The sequence below is a fragment of the Sminthopsis crassicaudata genome, chromosome 1 (genome assembly GCF_048593235.1).
Source record: "Sminthopsis crassicaudata isolate SCR6 chromosome 1, ASM4859323v1, whole genome shotgun sequence".
In the NCBI taxonomy this organism is placed as follows: Eukaryota; Metazoa; Chordata; class Mammalia; order Dasyuromorphia; family Dasyuridae; genus Sminthopsis; species Sminthopsis crassicaudata.
The window spans coordinates 167,957,379-167,973,654 of record NC_133617.1 but is presented as its reverse complement, the minus strand read 5'-3'; the positions used below and the strand labels follow the sequence as shown (position 1 = coordinate 167,973,654).

Here is a 16,276-nt window from a genome sequence, read left to right as displayed (position 1 = left end):
CGATTCTGTGGCTTCTTGGAGCCACAGGTGAGAGATGGGTGACAGGTGGATACCAAAGGTAGATAAGCATTCCTGAAAAGGGCTCAGCAAATCCTCACACCAGAGGTGCTAGTCTTCCTTGAACACCTGATGCATATCAGAAAACCTTTCAGAAGATCTTTCACCATCAACTATTTCCATCTTTTGTCCTCATTATCTTATAATAAGCCTTAAAAACTATCCCTCTCTCCTACAATAATTCAAAATAGGTGATATAAAGTGACTTGTCCCATTCCAACTCTAAAATATATCGACAACTTAAAAGGTTAAAAAACCACAGATAACAGAGTATCAGAACTAATTCTGTGATCTCCTGATGCTCAGGTTAGCAGAAGCTCTGATGAATAGTATCCAAAGGTTGGTTTTTATAAATAAAAACAATGGGGGCTTTGTTGACTTCATATTTTTTTCATTCCAGAGTAATTTCATTATGTTTTAGATATAATTTATAACAGATTCTTCATGTCTTAAGATATAGGAATAATAATTAACTTTAATATAGATGAAGTTAGGTGCTATTTTTTATTTTACAGATAAAGAAATTAAAAAGAGATTAAATGACTTCTTCAGAGGTTAAATGACTTCATACAGCTGGTAAATCTGTGAAAGAATTTGAATATTTGAACTCTGAACCTCTTGACTACAAGTACTATAGACACGATGCAATTAGTGCAAGTAAACTTTCTACATAGTTGAAATGTAGAAATTAGGGGAGTATTCCTTTGGAACCACTTTTCATCTGTTGCTCTGGGGAAAATCACATTGAGGAAAGCTGTAACTCCACAGGTACTTAGAGAAAGGCCAGCAGATAAAGGCAATGGAAGTATCAGAAAGGAATGTACCCAGTTTCCTGATAATGATTCTGGTCAATTAGTATTATAGTGTTGGAGGAGAAAGGCACTGATAGCCCTATTGTTCACTTCTCTAATGTGAAAAAGCCATGAGAAATTTGAGAGATTTCAAATCCACACCAAATGATCTGTTTCTTTTAAATAATCATTCTTTTATTAAATGGTTGCCCACCATTTTTCCAAAGTTGCTTCTCTTGAGCTTTGATTTTAAATATGTCCAACATGTTCATATAAATCTACTAACATTTGTTAAAAATTCATCTACACCAGCCACTAAAGTAGGCAATTTGGCTACAAAGGCAAAAACAAAACAGGCTCTGTTCTCCAGGCTGTTATATTCTATTAGAGATGTGAGATTTGAGGGATTTCAAATCCATGCTGTGTGGGACGGCAAGCCCTAACTCAAAAATGACCACTCAGAGATTTCTAAAAGTGAAGAACAGAAGCTTTATTAGAATCTCATGAGAAGTGGGTGGTCCTCTCACTGCGTTCTCCAGAGAGAGGAGGCCAATTTCACAGAAATTAAGGGGGATTATATATTCATAAACCACAAGAATTCATGACTCCCCTCCGCTTATCCAGTTAATTTTCACTACCTTGCTCAATGTTTGCTCAAATGGAAGTAACACAGGTTTGCTAAATTCTAGTCAGGCCAATATAATTGGCTTATTGCAGATGTGTTTACCTAAATTTATGGTAGTCAAGTTTTACAAGTTATATAAATGCTTGCAGGTGTGTTTGCTTAAGTTTATGGTGGTCAGTTTTATAAGGTTTACAAATGCTTACTTGAGCTAGTATGAGCATTCTATTATAAGATTTGTACAAAGAATTTCATTTTCCCAAACCCATCAGACCTTCATAAACTAAAATTTAGGTTATAGATTCAATCTACTTTAGTTAATAATTTTATGAGAAATCACATAATCCCTAACAATAAGGAGATCTATTTAGAGGTAAGTAATCTATTAAACTGGAGGAATTAGAAGGTTTCTAGAATAACCAAGGAAACTTAGTTTTTACCTCAGGCTTCTTCAATCAACAAATAGAGACTTCTTGAATATCTCCAGGCCATTAACTAATTAGTCATGTTCTTCTCTAAGTAGTTAAGAGAAGGTCAGGGGGGTTATCTCAGGTATTTCTGCTAAAAGAGCAAGTCTTTGTTCTTCTTCCCCCAGCCTTAATGATTAACAGATACTTGGTGTGGAATCTTGAATTTCCCAGTTATTTTTCTTAAAAGCCCTCAGTTTCCCATTTCACTTAATGCCAAATAAGCTGTTTCCTTTAAATAATCATTCCTTTATTAAATGGTTGTCTACTATTTTTCAAAAACTCTTAAGCTCTTACATGAACATGTTGAATACGTTTGAAATCAATGCATAATGGACTTTCTAGGGAGCTAAAGAGTCCCTTATTTCTGATGCTCCTCAAGGAACCAAGATGGTAAACTCGTTTAAAGATAGCTCATGAATTGGAAACTGAGTGGATGCCCATCAATTGGAGAATAGCCGAATAAACTGTGGTATATGAATATTATGGAATATTTATTGCTCTGTAAGAAATGGCAAGCAGGATGATTTCAGAAAGGCCTGGAGAGACTTACATGAACTGATGCTGAATAATGAGCAGGACTAGGAGATCATTATATACTTCAACAACATACTGTATGAGAATGTATTCTGATGGACGTGGCCATCTTCAACAATGAGATGAACCAAATCAGTTCCAATAGAGCAGTAATGAATTGAACCAGCTATATCCAGAGAAAGAACTCTGGGAGATGACTATGAACCACTACATAGAATGCCCAATCCCTCTAATTTTTCCTGCCTGCATTTTTGATTTCCTTCATAGGCTAATTGTACATTATTTCAAAGTCCGATTCTTTTTGTACAGCAAAATAACTGTTTGCACATGTATACATATATCATATTTAACATGTATTGGTCAACCTGACATCTGGGGGAATAAGTAGGGGGAAGGAGGGGAAAAGTTGGAACAAAAGGTTTGGCAATTGTCAACGCTGTAAAATTACCCATGCATATATCTGGTAAATAAAAAGCTATAATAAAAAAAAATAAATTAAAAAAAAAGACTTCCAAAAAAAATTAATAAAGATAGCTCATGGATATCTGCTCAAGAATGAGCCTAACTAGATAACCTCTGAAATCCTTTTCAGATCTGAGGTTTTATGATTTCGAGTTTAAAAGAAATGAAGGCTTTGGTATATATCCTCAACTAGCAAATTAATAATCATGGCTTCAGTGAATAGACTGCAAATAAGTTGTTGGTTTCTTTCTTTCTCTTTCTTTCTTTCTTTCTTTCTTTCTTTCTTTCTTTCTTTCTTTCTTTCTTTCTTTCTTTCTTTCTTTCTTTCTTTGACAATTGGGGGTTAAGTGACTTGCCCAAGGTCATACAGTTAGGAAGTGTTAAGTGTCTGAGACCAAATTTGAACTCAGATCCTCCTGACTTCAGGGCTGGTGCTCTAACCACTACATCAAGTAGCTGCCCATGTTGTTGTTTTTAAGCAGGAGTGGGAAGGAGGGAAGAAAATAGTAAGGAGGCAACAAATATTTTTAATTTACCTATATATATATGTGTATATATATATATATATATATATATATATATATATATATATATATATATATATATATATATATATATATATATATATATATATATACACATTTGAACTTCATAGGGACAAACCATAAAAGCTGCCCGAGAAAAAGAAAGACCTAAATAATTAGAGGAACATTCAATATTTGTGGATAGATCTGCTGAAAAGAGTAAAAATGGCAATATTCCCAAAATGAAATTACATATTTAATAGAATACCAATGAGCTTCTTCATAGGACTAAATCAAATCATGGGGTATATGGAGCATTGGAGCGTTCAGGAAGCACAAGAAGCTCTGGTGTGATGGCTTGCTAAACCCTTTACAGAGCTGCTCATTCACTTTTAGTGCCCACCTGTCTGCCAACTCTCACCTGTGGCTCCAAGAAGCTGTAGCATGCACTGGTAAAACTGTCTTGGCAGATGGGCTAAACCAGGTTGAGGTAACTGGCAGGTCTCAAAGCCATCGGTTTGTTAATTAGGGGGAATCTCTATCTCAAGCATCTGAAGGCTTCCCCCATCAAATGGGCAGATGAGATCAATTTGTTCAAAAGCTGAGGCAGCTGAAACAGGTGCTGTGGAATGCTTAGAGCAGGTCAGACATTAAAGATGTCAAGATCATGCACGGCATCCTAGGCTATCACTAGTCATCTTGACTTTTTCCTTGCCACTAGTCTTCAATAACTCAGGAAAAGAGGATGAAGTTAATGATTTTGTGCAACTCTGCCTCACTTTAATTCAATTCACTCACAAGTCAAAACATCATCCTGTGATGTCACTGGTCCTTTTCAAAAACAAAGCACAAAGAACAAATAATAATTAAATTTATATGGAAAGGCAAACGAACCAGATGTGGTGGCCTATTATCCCTGGTAATAAAAGGGAAGAGTGAGGTTGATATATCCCTCTAGTTCAAACTCTGCAGACAGAGTCTGCACTTGAGTACTAATAGTCTAGTGAAAGCTTCTTTTGTTTCATACCTAGGTCCTCAAAGCAGTATTTCATACAAAGGATCTCTTCAGATGGCCATAGAAACACATATATGTTCAAAAAGGTCTCTGTTTCCTACTTCTAGTGGAATATCTGTCTGCCCACTCCGAATATATTTGTTGAAACTTTTGCTTACGTTAGCTTCCCTAAGATTTTGGGGTTCAGAGGAGGTACTGTTCTACTCCATTTGCTTTCTCTAACCCTGTTTCTTTCCAAGACAATGTGGGGCAAATTATATAAATTATCCCCAAATTTCTTCTTGAAAAATCTCCAAAAAGTAGATGAAAGGGGCATGATGACCATGGTATTTGCTTCCAAGGTAGATGTTGTGGATCAGAGAAAGAAATAATCTCTCACAATACATTAAAAAATTTTAATTTCCAGTGCAACATAAAAGCAATGTAATAAAAAATAGACTGGGGGAATATTTACACCAAATATGATAAAAAGATATACTACTAAAAAACATACAAACACAACTTCCAGACCTCAGTAGATATGTCAAAGCAGATGAATTAACAAGTTTTTGTTGTTGTTGTTTTTTGATGTCAAGTTAACAAGCATTTATTAAGCACTTACTGTGTGCCAGACAAGATGCTAAATGCAGGGGATAAAAAGAAAGACAAAAGCAGTTCCTGATCTTTTTTCTTTTCCTGCTCTAGATGTCATTTTTTTATTAAATATTTTTATTTTTCAAAGCATATGCATGAATGATTTTTCAACATTAACCCTTGCAAAACCTGTTTTCCAAATTCCCTCCATTTCTCCCCACCCCCTCCCCTAGATGGCAAGTAATCTATGTTCAACCAAATTAATAAGTTTTAAAAGCGAAAACACAAGCTGTTTTTTTTTTTAGTTTGAATATTATTTGTCAGTTCCCCTCCCTTTCCTCTTCCTTTTACCTATTAAGAAGGGAGGGAAAGAACTATTATAAATATGTATAGTATTTAAAAATGAATTGCCTCATTATTGAAAGAAATAAAAGAAAAAAGAAAAAAGGAGGAAGGAAGGAAGGAAGGAAGGAAGGAAGGAAGGAAGGAAGGAAGGAAGGAAGGAAGGAAGGAAGGAAGGAAGGAAGGAAGGAAGGAAGGAAGGAAGGAAGGAAGGAAGGAAGGAAGGAAGGAAGGAAGGAAGGAAGGAAGGAAGGAAGGAAGGAAGGAAGGAAGGAAGGAAGGAAGGAAGGAAGGAAGGAAGGAAGGAAGGAAGGAAGGAAGGAAGGAAGGAAAGAAGGAAGGAAGGAAGGAAGGAAGGAAGGGAAGGAAGGAAGGAAAGGAAAGGAGGGAAGGGAGGAAAGAGGAGGGAGGAAGGAAGGAAAGAAATATAGTCTTTGACTTGTACTCTGAATCTGTCACTTTTCTATATGAAATCAATAGCACATTTCATTGTGATTCCTTTGGAGTTGTGAAAAGTCATTTTGTTGATCAGAGTTCCTAAATCTTTTAGAGTTGATTGTCCTTACAATATTGTTGTTTTCGTATAAATTGTTCTGCTGGTTCCACTCACTTCACTCTGTAAAAATTGATTAATTTTTTTTAAGTTTATATATATATATATATATATACACACACACATACATATGTGTGCCCACGATCACACAGTTAGAAAGTGTTAAATGTCTCAGGCTGGATTTGAACTCAGGTTCTCCTGATTTCAGAGTCAGTACTCTATCCACTGCACTATTTGGTTCACCCTCACATTTGCTCTTCAAACAGAATTGCTATTACTATAGCAATGTTCTCTTGGCTCTGCCCATTTCACTCTTCATTATTTCATTCAAATCTTTCCATATTTTTCTAAAATAAAACTATTCATCATTTCTTACAGCAAATAGTATTCCATCACAATCATATCCACAACTTACTCAGCTCCAACTTATGGGCATCCTCTCAATTTCCAAATCTTTGTCATCACAAAGTGAACTGCTATAATTTTTTTTGATTCATCGAAATGAGCTTTTTCCTGGATCATGTTGGGAAAGAGTCTTGCCTTCTTCTCCCATTTTCCTACAGTTTTTTATCCCATACATATTTTTTTTCTGAAACCACCCCTTTCATTATTTCTTACAGAACAACAGTATTGTATCACATTCATATATCACAACTTATTCAACCTACTGATTACCCAATTGATAAGTATCTCCTTAGTTTCCAATTCTTTGACATCACAAAAAGCAGCTATAATTTTTTTTTGTACATAAGAGCTGTTTTCTTTATAGAGTATAAAACTCACAAAAATATCACTAGGGCAAAAGTTATACCCAGTTTAATTTCTTCACAGAATGCCTAGACTGGTTCACAGTTTCACCAACCATGCAATAATTGAAGAAATAATACCTTTTTATTTCTATAATTTGTCTTTTTCTTTTTTTGATCAGTTAGTCAATCTGATGGTTATGAGGTGGTACCTCAAAGTTGTTTTAATTTGCAGAAAACAATCTACTAGTAATCACTTAAAAAAATGCTTACCTTCTATTCTAAAGCAGAAAATGCAAGTTAAAACTGATGAGGAAAGGACAAAGTAGATCAGAACCTAATTAGATGCTTCAAATCAAGTGCTTAAAAAAATGTCTCAGGATGCTGGAATTTGAAAACTTCCATCAAGACCAAGGTCTACTGTAATGAATGTACTTCCTCTTTGTTCTGTATGCCCTTTCCCCCCTTTTTTTTTTCTTTTGGTTGATCATCTTTATTTTCTATCCACTCATTCCATCACATCATCCCCATTTTTCTTCCCTTGTCCCTCTATTTGCTGTGTATGTTGTATTACCTTAAAGGTAAATAATTCTTCCTTTAAAAAAAAAAAAGAGAGAGAGAGAGAGAGAGAGAGAAAGACTTGACAGCTATAGCTCTATTTGAAAGCTCCTTTTTCTATAGACAGCTGGGAGAATAGTTATTAGAATGATCAGCAATTGGACAGTATTTTAGCCTGGCAGGCAGAATCTGGAAAAATAAAGGCAGAAAGTTACTAACATGATTACTCCCACAGACAACATAAATTAAAAAAAAAAAAAAAAAAGTCTCACTAGGGAACTTTTCCTTGCTGTCAGAGTAAACAAAACTATAATTACTAAAACAAAAGATAAGGTAATACCCTCTTTGTGTCCAGGCTTCACAGGGTTTTTCCATAAAGATGCTGAGACTAGAGAAAAATGAGAATTGAAATTCATGGATTTAGAATAAGAATAGAATTTACAGGCCATGAAGTCTAAACTCCTTTTATAGCTGAAAAGTGAAATGAACTACACAAAGTCACACAGGCAGGGAATAGAGAAGGAGGATTTTCTCAATCCAAATCCAGCACTCATTCTTCTGAACTCTTCTGCCTTTCTTAGGCTAAAATCAAAACAGAATCTTTGATAACAGCGGAAAGGAGACTTCCCTTCAAAATGGTAGCATGGGCAGAAGCAGTACAGCTCAGATCTCTCACATGTATGCCATCCCAAAAAGAAAAAGACTGAATAATGGTTAAAAAATGAAGAGAATAGCTATAGAATGTGTGTGTGTGTGTGTGTGTGTGTGTGTGTGTGTGTGTGTGTGTGTGTGTGTGTGTGTGCCTTTCTCCAATCCAGCAGGCAGGAGATACCAAGAAAACTATGACCACTGAACAGTGGAGTCCAGGCCCAAATAAGGGCCCACTTTCCCAGACAAGGGCAACTAGGTGGTGCCATAGAGCACTAGGGATAGGGAAGACTGATATTCCCGAATTCAAATCCAGTCTCAGGTACTTACTGGGCAGGACACTTCACTCTGTTTGCCTCAGTTCCCTTATTTGTAAGAAGATCTGAAGAAGGAAATGGTAAACTACTCTGGTGTCTTTGCCAAGAAAGTCCCAAATGGGCTCAGACATGATTGAATGACAATAACAAAAAGTCTTTTTCATACTCAGACCTGCACTGGACAAAATCTTTGAAATGCAAAAACAAGAATTAAGAGAAACCTAGAAAATTACTGAAGTAATTAGAAGAAACTTTTTATAAAAAGAAAATGTAATCATTATGATAGAGTAAAAAGAAATTTTAGTATTCCCTCAAAAGTCCAATGTTTTTAAGGGTTTTAGGGGTAATTAAATATATCAAAGAGAGGGGCTAGGGATGGGGCTAGGGATGGTTTAACTCTATTTTGGTGACCTTGAGTGAAGGAGCAAAAAGGAGGGAAAAAGGAAAACATTAGGGAAGCCACGGGAAGAAATGGAACTTAATATTTCATATAATCAGCATGCTTAGGAAAAACTACAAATTTGGAGGAAGAGACAAGGGAAGTGAGCATACACATGAACTTTATTGTTGTCGGACCTGGCCATAGGAAAGTTGAAGTCACACATAAAGGATCTGGTGCAGAAAAATATCAAACTCAGCAAGGAAACAGGCAGGTTCCCAAATGAGCTCTCAGATTCCATAGGGCTCTCCCAAGAGAAACCCATACATTTCTTTAATGAATCTCATTTGCACAGTAATTTAACTGAAGATTTTTTTAAAAATCACTAAGGGTCCCTGCTACTTATAGTTCACCCTAATTCTCTAATGGAGGCATATAAAAGCATTGGGTATTTCAAAAGGAGATCTGAATTCATAGGATGTCATTTAAATAAAAAATAAATCAAAACAACCCAGATGAGCTCCAAACATAAGTAGGACTATTCTCATCCCCCTAAAGCAGGAATGGTGAATGTCTGGCCCTTGAAATCATTTGGTCTGACACTGTCAAGGAAACCACTGGCAATGATGAGCTGAAAGCTAGGTGCAACAACATTCAACTATTTGAGTTTTTGAGTTGATAATTTTGTATGGCCAATGAATTATATTATAAATATCCAAATAACCCTTGGCAGAAAAAGGTTCCCTACTTCTGCTCTAAGAAGATTAAACTCTAGAGGCCAATTAGGAATAAATCTATCAAATTCCAGACAAACTCCCAAACTGTGAACCCATGGCCAGGTTGGCTCTCTTCCTACAAAGACTCTAGGCCCTGGACTTAAAAAGAACTTGGGAGCAATCTGATCTCAAAGATGAGAGTCGGGCTTTTTTCACATTCTCTAACTTATTTTGCCTTTATCTCAGGATAGAACTCCAGAGAAAACTTCTAAAAACAAAGCTTAGATATAGTTCATGTTATTGCCTGCCCAAATGGGATTTACAGGGCCCCTTCTGGAAAAGATACTCATTGTACAGAATAAATACTAAGTTTTCTTTGTCAAGTCAAAATTAGAATAATTTTGGCAGAGAATCAATTCATACACATCTTAGCCTCAGAGATTACACTTAGTGCACATTTATCTGTGAATGGAGTCATACCAACTCTCCCTCCTAGTCAATCTTGGCTTGTAGCATTTTCAAATTAAATAGTTTGCCATCCATATAGTAGGTGATCTTGAGACTTTTGTTCATCCTCCTTGAAGGGATCTGACAACATTGTTGAAAATATCTTACTAAAAAGCATGGGAGTAAGCCTACAGCTTTACTCCACCGGTGAATGGTTAACCATGAGAGCATCATCCTTAATCCAGAACCAGTGTGAGCTGCCATCATTAAACTGGCATACAACATGAATGAAGCTATGACCAACACCCTTGGTCAGGTCAACAAAAGTTGTGTACAGACCTCTGTTCATCTCCTGGCATTTCTCCTGCAGTTTGGGGGCAGCAAACACCATATTGACCAGTCGTTGACCCTTTCTGAAGCCACACTGGCCCTTGGGCAGATGACTATCTTCCAGGTAAAAAATCAGACAATTTAGGAGGACTCTGGCAAGAATCTTGTCCGCAATGACTAAGAGAAAGATGCCTCCTGTGACTGTCACAGGACAGCTTGCTTCCTTTATAGGGATAGACAATGGAGGGATCCTTGATCTCCTGGGAAATAGCTTCCTTTTACTATATGATCTGAAAGATTTCAGTCAGTTTCTGTATGAGCAGTGGACCTACTGCTATGAAGATCTCTGCTGGGATGTAATAAGTGCAAGGCACTTTGCCACTCAAGAAAGGACTGATAGCCTTCACTATCTCTTCTTCAGTTGGAGGTTCAGCTAGAAGGGAGTTGACTAAAACCTGAGATATACAGCATTGGCTTAGCATTAGTTGATGATAATCTGTTGAGAAAACCTAACTACTTCCACTTGAATTATCATAGGAAGATTCTGAAGGTTGGTTGGCATGATAAAGTCTCGGACACTTGGGGCCTCTCTGGAGGTGAATTGTGAAGCATTCAAACTCTACTGAAGAAAGGGCTACTCTGATGGGCTAACCACCTAACCCAGATACCAAATGCACACTTATCAAAAACCTGTTTATGGAGAACTCTCACAAGTCAAGCATGTGGTGGTCAGAACAAGCTGTAGAAGTAAGCTTTTAAGGTCTCTCTGAAGAACTTTGGTATCAATTGTGAGACATGGGAGATGCTAGCAGAAGACTGCCCAGAATGGTCTGCCCACATCAAAGAAGGTACTATACTCCATGAATGAAGCAGAATTGCAGTAGCTGAAAGGAAACGTGAACTGCACAGATCCAGAGATATCTCTATCCCAAGTGGTCTAGTGGACTATTTGTGCCTGAACTGTGGTAGAGCCTTCTGAACTTGAGTTGGACCAACTGGCCATAGTTGAATACAGTTGTAACCTGTCCCCAATACTGTGATATCACTGGTCCTCTTAAAAATGAAGGACGAACAACCAATCAGATATCAAGTATGGGACAGTTATTTAAAGGAGTGTGCTGGGTAAATGTTTAACAGTCTATTCTCTAGAAGGGGGGAAATGTATCCAGGAACACTTAAAATTGTGTATTAACATTTTATTCTTCACTTTCTTAAGCTTAGGCAATCCACAAAACAATAAATCAAGCCTCAATATATTGCATTAGCTGATTTTGGAGGTGTCAGTGCTTACACTGAAATTTCATTTATTTATTTATTTATTTTCACTGAAATAAGGTGACTTTATTGATGGTACACAATATAGGACACTCTAGGCTTCTCCCCCTTATTACAGGGGTGGCTTTAGGACAATGATGTGAATGGGGCATGAAATCCCCAGTATAGGAACATAGGTTAGGGATGTGGGCTCCCCAGTGGTGGAACAACTTTTTTTGGCTGGGGATGAAGATCCATAGCTTCCCACTTTACTCCTTGGAGGCCATGTAGACCATGAGGTCCACTACACGGTTGCTGTAACCATACTCGTTGTCGTACTAGGAAATGAGCTTGACAAAATGGTCAGTGAGGGCAATGCCAGCGCCAGCATCAAAAGTGGAAGAGTGGGTGTTGCTGTTGAAGTCACAGGATACAACCTGGTCCTCTGTGTAGCCCAAGATGCCCTTCAAGGGTCCTTCTGATGCTTGCTTCACCACTTTCTTGATGTCATCATATTTGGCAGGTTTCTCCAGGTGGCAGGTCTGATCCACAATGGATACGTTGGGAGTAGGAACTCGGAAAGCCATGCCTGTGAGCTTTCCGTTCAGCTCAGGTATGACCTTGCCTACAGCCTTAGCAGCGCCAGTGGAAGCAGGGATGATGTTCGGAGCAGCACCACGCCCATCACGCCACAGCTTACGGGAGGGGCCATCAACTGTCTTCTGAGTAGCAGTGATGGCATGAACTGTGGTCATGAGTCCTTCCACAATGCCAAAGTTGTCATGAATGACTTTGGCCAAGGGGGGCCAAGCAGTTGGTAGTGCAGGAGGCATTGCTGACAATCTTAAGGGAATTATTGTATTTCTCATGGTTCACTCCCATCACAAACATGGGGGCATCAGCAGAAGGTGCAGAAATGATGACACGCTTAGCTCCACCCTTCAAGTGAGCCCCGGCCTTCTCCATGGTGGTAAACACGCCAGTGGACTCCACAACGTATTCGGCTCCAGCATCTCCCCATTTAATGTTGGTGGGATCCCGCTCCTGGAAGATGGTAATGGCCTTTCCATTGATCACCAGTTTTCCATTCTCAGCCTTGACAGTGCCATTGAACTTGCCATGGGTGGAATCATATTGGAACATATAAACCATGTAGTTAAGGTCAATGAAGGGGTCATTGATGGCCACAATGTCTACTCCGTTTGAGCAGAAGGCAGCACGGGTCACCAGGCGTCCGATACGGGCAAATCCATTGACTCCGACCTTCACCATCTTGTCTCAGGGATGTTCGCAAAGCAGCGGATCCTGGCAGCGAGCTTGGGAGAGGAGCTGAGATACACTGAAAATTTAAAAGCCGCTTCCTGCCAGTAGAAAATGGTTCTAGCACACCACAAAAGTATGCTTTAAAAACCTCAAATGATTCATTAACAGCACATTAACAACACAAAACATAGAAGAATACCCATCACTTTAATTACAGTCTCCCCCAAAGGGTAGGGTACTTTGTGGGACTGCTAAACTGACATTTCACTTTCACTTCAAGCCTATATTGTCAACTCAAGTTCCAGATCAGGGCAGCAAAATGTAGCCCTTCACCACTTGTGAGCAATGCTTTTTTCCCTCTGGGAAACAACAGTTGCAGAAAGCCCTTGTCACTAAACATCAGCCCAGACAACAAAACCCAGAAACTCTTGAACTCATGAGGTGGCTTCCAACTCTGGAAATGTTCTTTTTTTTCCACGATCATTGTTCAGTGGCCTCTTCTCAGGGCAAGAAACATAAAAAAGGCCAAAAGGAATTGAGATAAGCTCTCCAAAGCAAGCCCATTCTTATTTCCAACTTCTATAGGAAGCCTCTCTCAACCCCCTGTACCTTCCCTCTGTTAATAATCTCCTATTTATCCTATATATAAACTTGTTCACATCTTATTAGTATCATATCCCCTTGCTGGAAGTCCAAGGGAGAGCTGGTCAAGTCCTAAAACAAGGCACTGAAAGAAATCCTCTCTACATTTCTTACATTGCCTGTATTGCTGTTGTGGAGTCGTTTTAATTGCTGCCCACTCTTTGTGATCCCCATTTAGGTTCTTGGCAAAGATGCTGGAGTGGTTTGCTATTTCCTTTGCCAGTTCATTTTACAGATGAGAAAACTGAGACAAACAGGGTTAAGTGACGTGCACAGGGTCACATGGCTGCTCAGTGTCTGAGGCCAGATTCAAGTTCATGAAAATGAGTTTTCCTGATTCCAAGCCCAGTGTTCTATCCACTGTCTCAGGTATTGTTGCCTGTAGTTACTGTTATTGTCATAGGCAGCTAGACTGTTGGATCTGAACTGAAGAAAGTCTGAATTCAAATCTGGACTCAGATACTTAATAGCTGTGTAAACCTAGACAAACCATTTAATTTCTATTTATCTTAATCCACTGGAAAGAGAAATGCAAACCACTCCAGAATCTTTGCCAAGAAAACTCCATGGACAACATTACTGTATATTTACATGTGTGTAAACACACACACAAGTGCATACATTCACAACATACATGTATACATATGTGCAGATATACCTATCTGGGCCTATATGTACATAGGTGTATATACACACGTGTATATATAGCCATACACTTGGTTTCCTTCAACAGAACTCCTGAGGGCAGGAATTTTGTTTCAGTCTGAATCCCCAATGCCTTAAAAATCCTGTTGATTGCTACAGAAGGCTGATGAAATATATTTTGCTGGATAGGGTAGACCTATAGTAGCAAAGGTTTTTGATTTCCCAATTCAATCAAATTAAAATGCAGGCGGTAGAGGGCTTGGGTGAAGGAGCAAAGCTTCCCTCTTTGTCTTTTTTATTTTTTAAATGATTCAAGCAGAGCTGAGTGAATGCAAACAATAAATCAGATGCAATGTGCAAAACAATGCAGAACTCAGAGTCCAGTTCTTCTCAGAAGGCCAGGCAGCTCTCCAACAGCTCTCAGGATTCCCTAGATAGCTTCTCAGTCAGCAATTAAAGCAGTTTGTCGGGCAACACCTGTGCCTGAAGCAGCCCTCAGGCTTTTGTAGAAAAGCTGCTGAGCTGGGAGGAAAGTGCAGCCGGATTAAGGATAATTGAGGGAGATCCACAGCTTTACTTGTCCTGCCTTCCCCTCCAGGGAATTGGAACCCTGCTCCCAGCATGCCTCAATGGAGAATGGAAGGTGTTCTTTCTACTAGAAGGGGTGGAGTTGTCACTGGGAGTAGACTGCCCAGAAGATCTGAATGGGGAGTGACTTTTGACAGCACTCCTAGACTAAGTGGATAGCAGGTAGATGGATGGTGCAGTGGGTAGAGTGCCAGACCTGGAGTCAGGAAGAATCTTAGGGTCACTTAGCCCTTCTTTGCCTCAGTTTCCTCATCTATAAAATGAGCTAGAGAAGGAAATGGCAAACCCCTCCCGTATCAGGAAGAGTAGACACAAATGAAAATGACTGAACAGCAACAATGGTGATGTTTACAGAGGAAAGGGAGAATGTCACTGACTAGAATCCAGCTGTTAATCCTGGTTAGTCACTAGACCTAGACCAGTAATGGTCTTTCTTTACCCATTTCAGCAAGCCACCTCAGCCTCAGTTTCTCTCTCAAATAGAGAATAGTCATCACCTTCATTATCAGAATGCTTTGGTAATACCTCCAGTGAGTGAAATTTTTTTTTTCCCTGAGGCTTAGGTTAAGTGACTTGCCCAGGGTCACACAGCTAGGAAGTGTTAAGTGTCTGAGATCAGATTTGAACTCGGGTCCTCCAGAATTCAAGGCTGGTGCTCTATCCACTGCGCCACCTAGCTGCCCCTACAGTGAGTGAATTAATGGGCTGGGTGTTTGAAGTGCACATTCAGTTCCTAGGATCGAGGGGGAAAGTCTCACAAAAGTAGAAATAGATCTTTAAATGTCTAGTCTCAGGTCCATTCCATTCACTTTCTCTGAAAAATTCACCTGGAAAAAAACATCTTTCCAATTCAAAACTGAAGTCAGAACTTCCCTCCTTCCATTTATTGTATACCAGAGATCTCTAAGGAGTCCTTTGGGTGACTTGTTCATCTTTGAAATTTTTTATTTATTTTAATTTGTGGAGTAAAATAAACATTTCTATAACATAATTTTAAAAAGATTATTGCATATAAAACTGCAAATCTATTGTATATAACTTGCTATTCTTTTTAAATATATAAAAGTTATCAAGTACATTTTTTCCTTTTTTCTTCCTTCCTCATCCCCTACCCCTGCCCTAAAGACGACTACTCCTAGACACAAATATGTGTATATATATGTCTATGTGTATATATACAGACACATAAACTCACAAATATGCATAAATACACACACACAAATATGTGTATATATACACAATCATTCTAAACATACTTCTATTTATCAGTTCTTTCTCTGGATGTAGATGGCATCTTCCTTCACATGTTCTTTTTAGTTAATTTGAGTCACTCAGAGTCCTTCTTAAAACAACATTGCTATTACTATATACAACATTCTCTTGGTTCTGCTCATTTCATTTTTCGTCATTTCAGGCAAAAGAAGAAGAAGAAAAAAAAAAAAAAAGGCCAAAGCCTCCCACTACATACAGAATCATCTACAGTAATCCTGATCTTGCTCTGAAGAAGTGAGGCTGGTGATTTTCACAACCCATCCTAACTTGAATCCAACTCATCTATATATCATGGCATTACCTCCCTGATGTCATAGTCCACTTTGAGAATGAAGGGCAAATAATAACAACAACAATTCTATCACAATCATATACAAAACTTGTTTAGCCATTCCCCAATTGAGCATCCCCATGAAGTTTTCAATTGCTTCTTCTTAAACAAATAAAAAAGTTAGTGCTATGTCATCATCTAAGACCACCTACTCATCCATCTGCAGCAGGAAAAAAATGTTTCAAAAGGAAGTTCAA

At 38.4% G+C, this 16,276-nt stretch overlaps 1 pseudogene; it reads right to left on the bottom strand.

The window, feature by feature from the left end:
* Positions 1 to 11,592: 11,592 nt before the first annotated feature.
* LOC141553196 (glyceraldehyde-3-phosphate dehydrogenase pseudogene) lies at positions 11,593 to 12,659 on the bottom strand (annotated as a pseudogene).
* Positions 12,660 to 16,276: the final 3,617 nt, after the last annotated feature.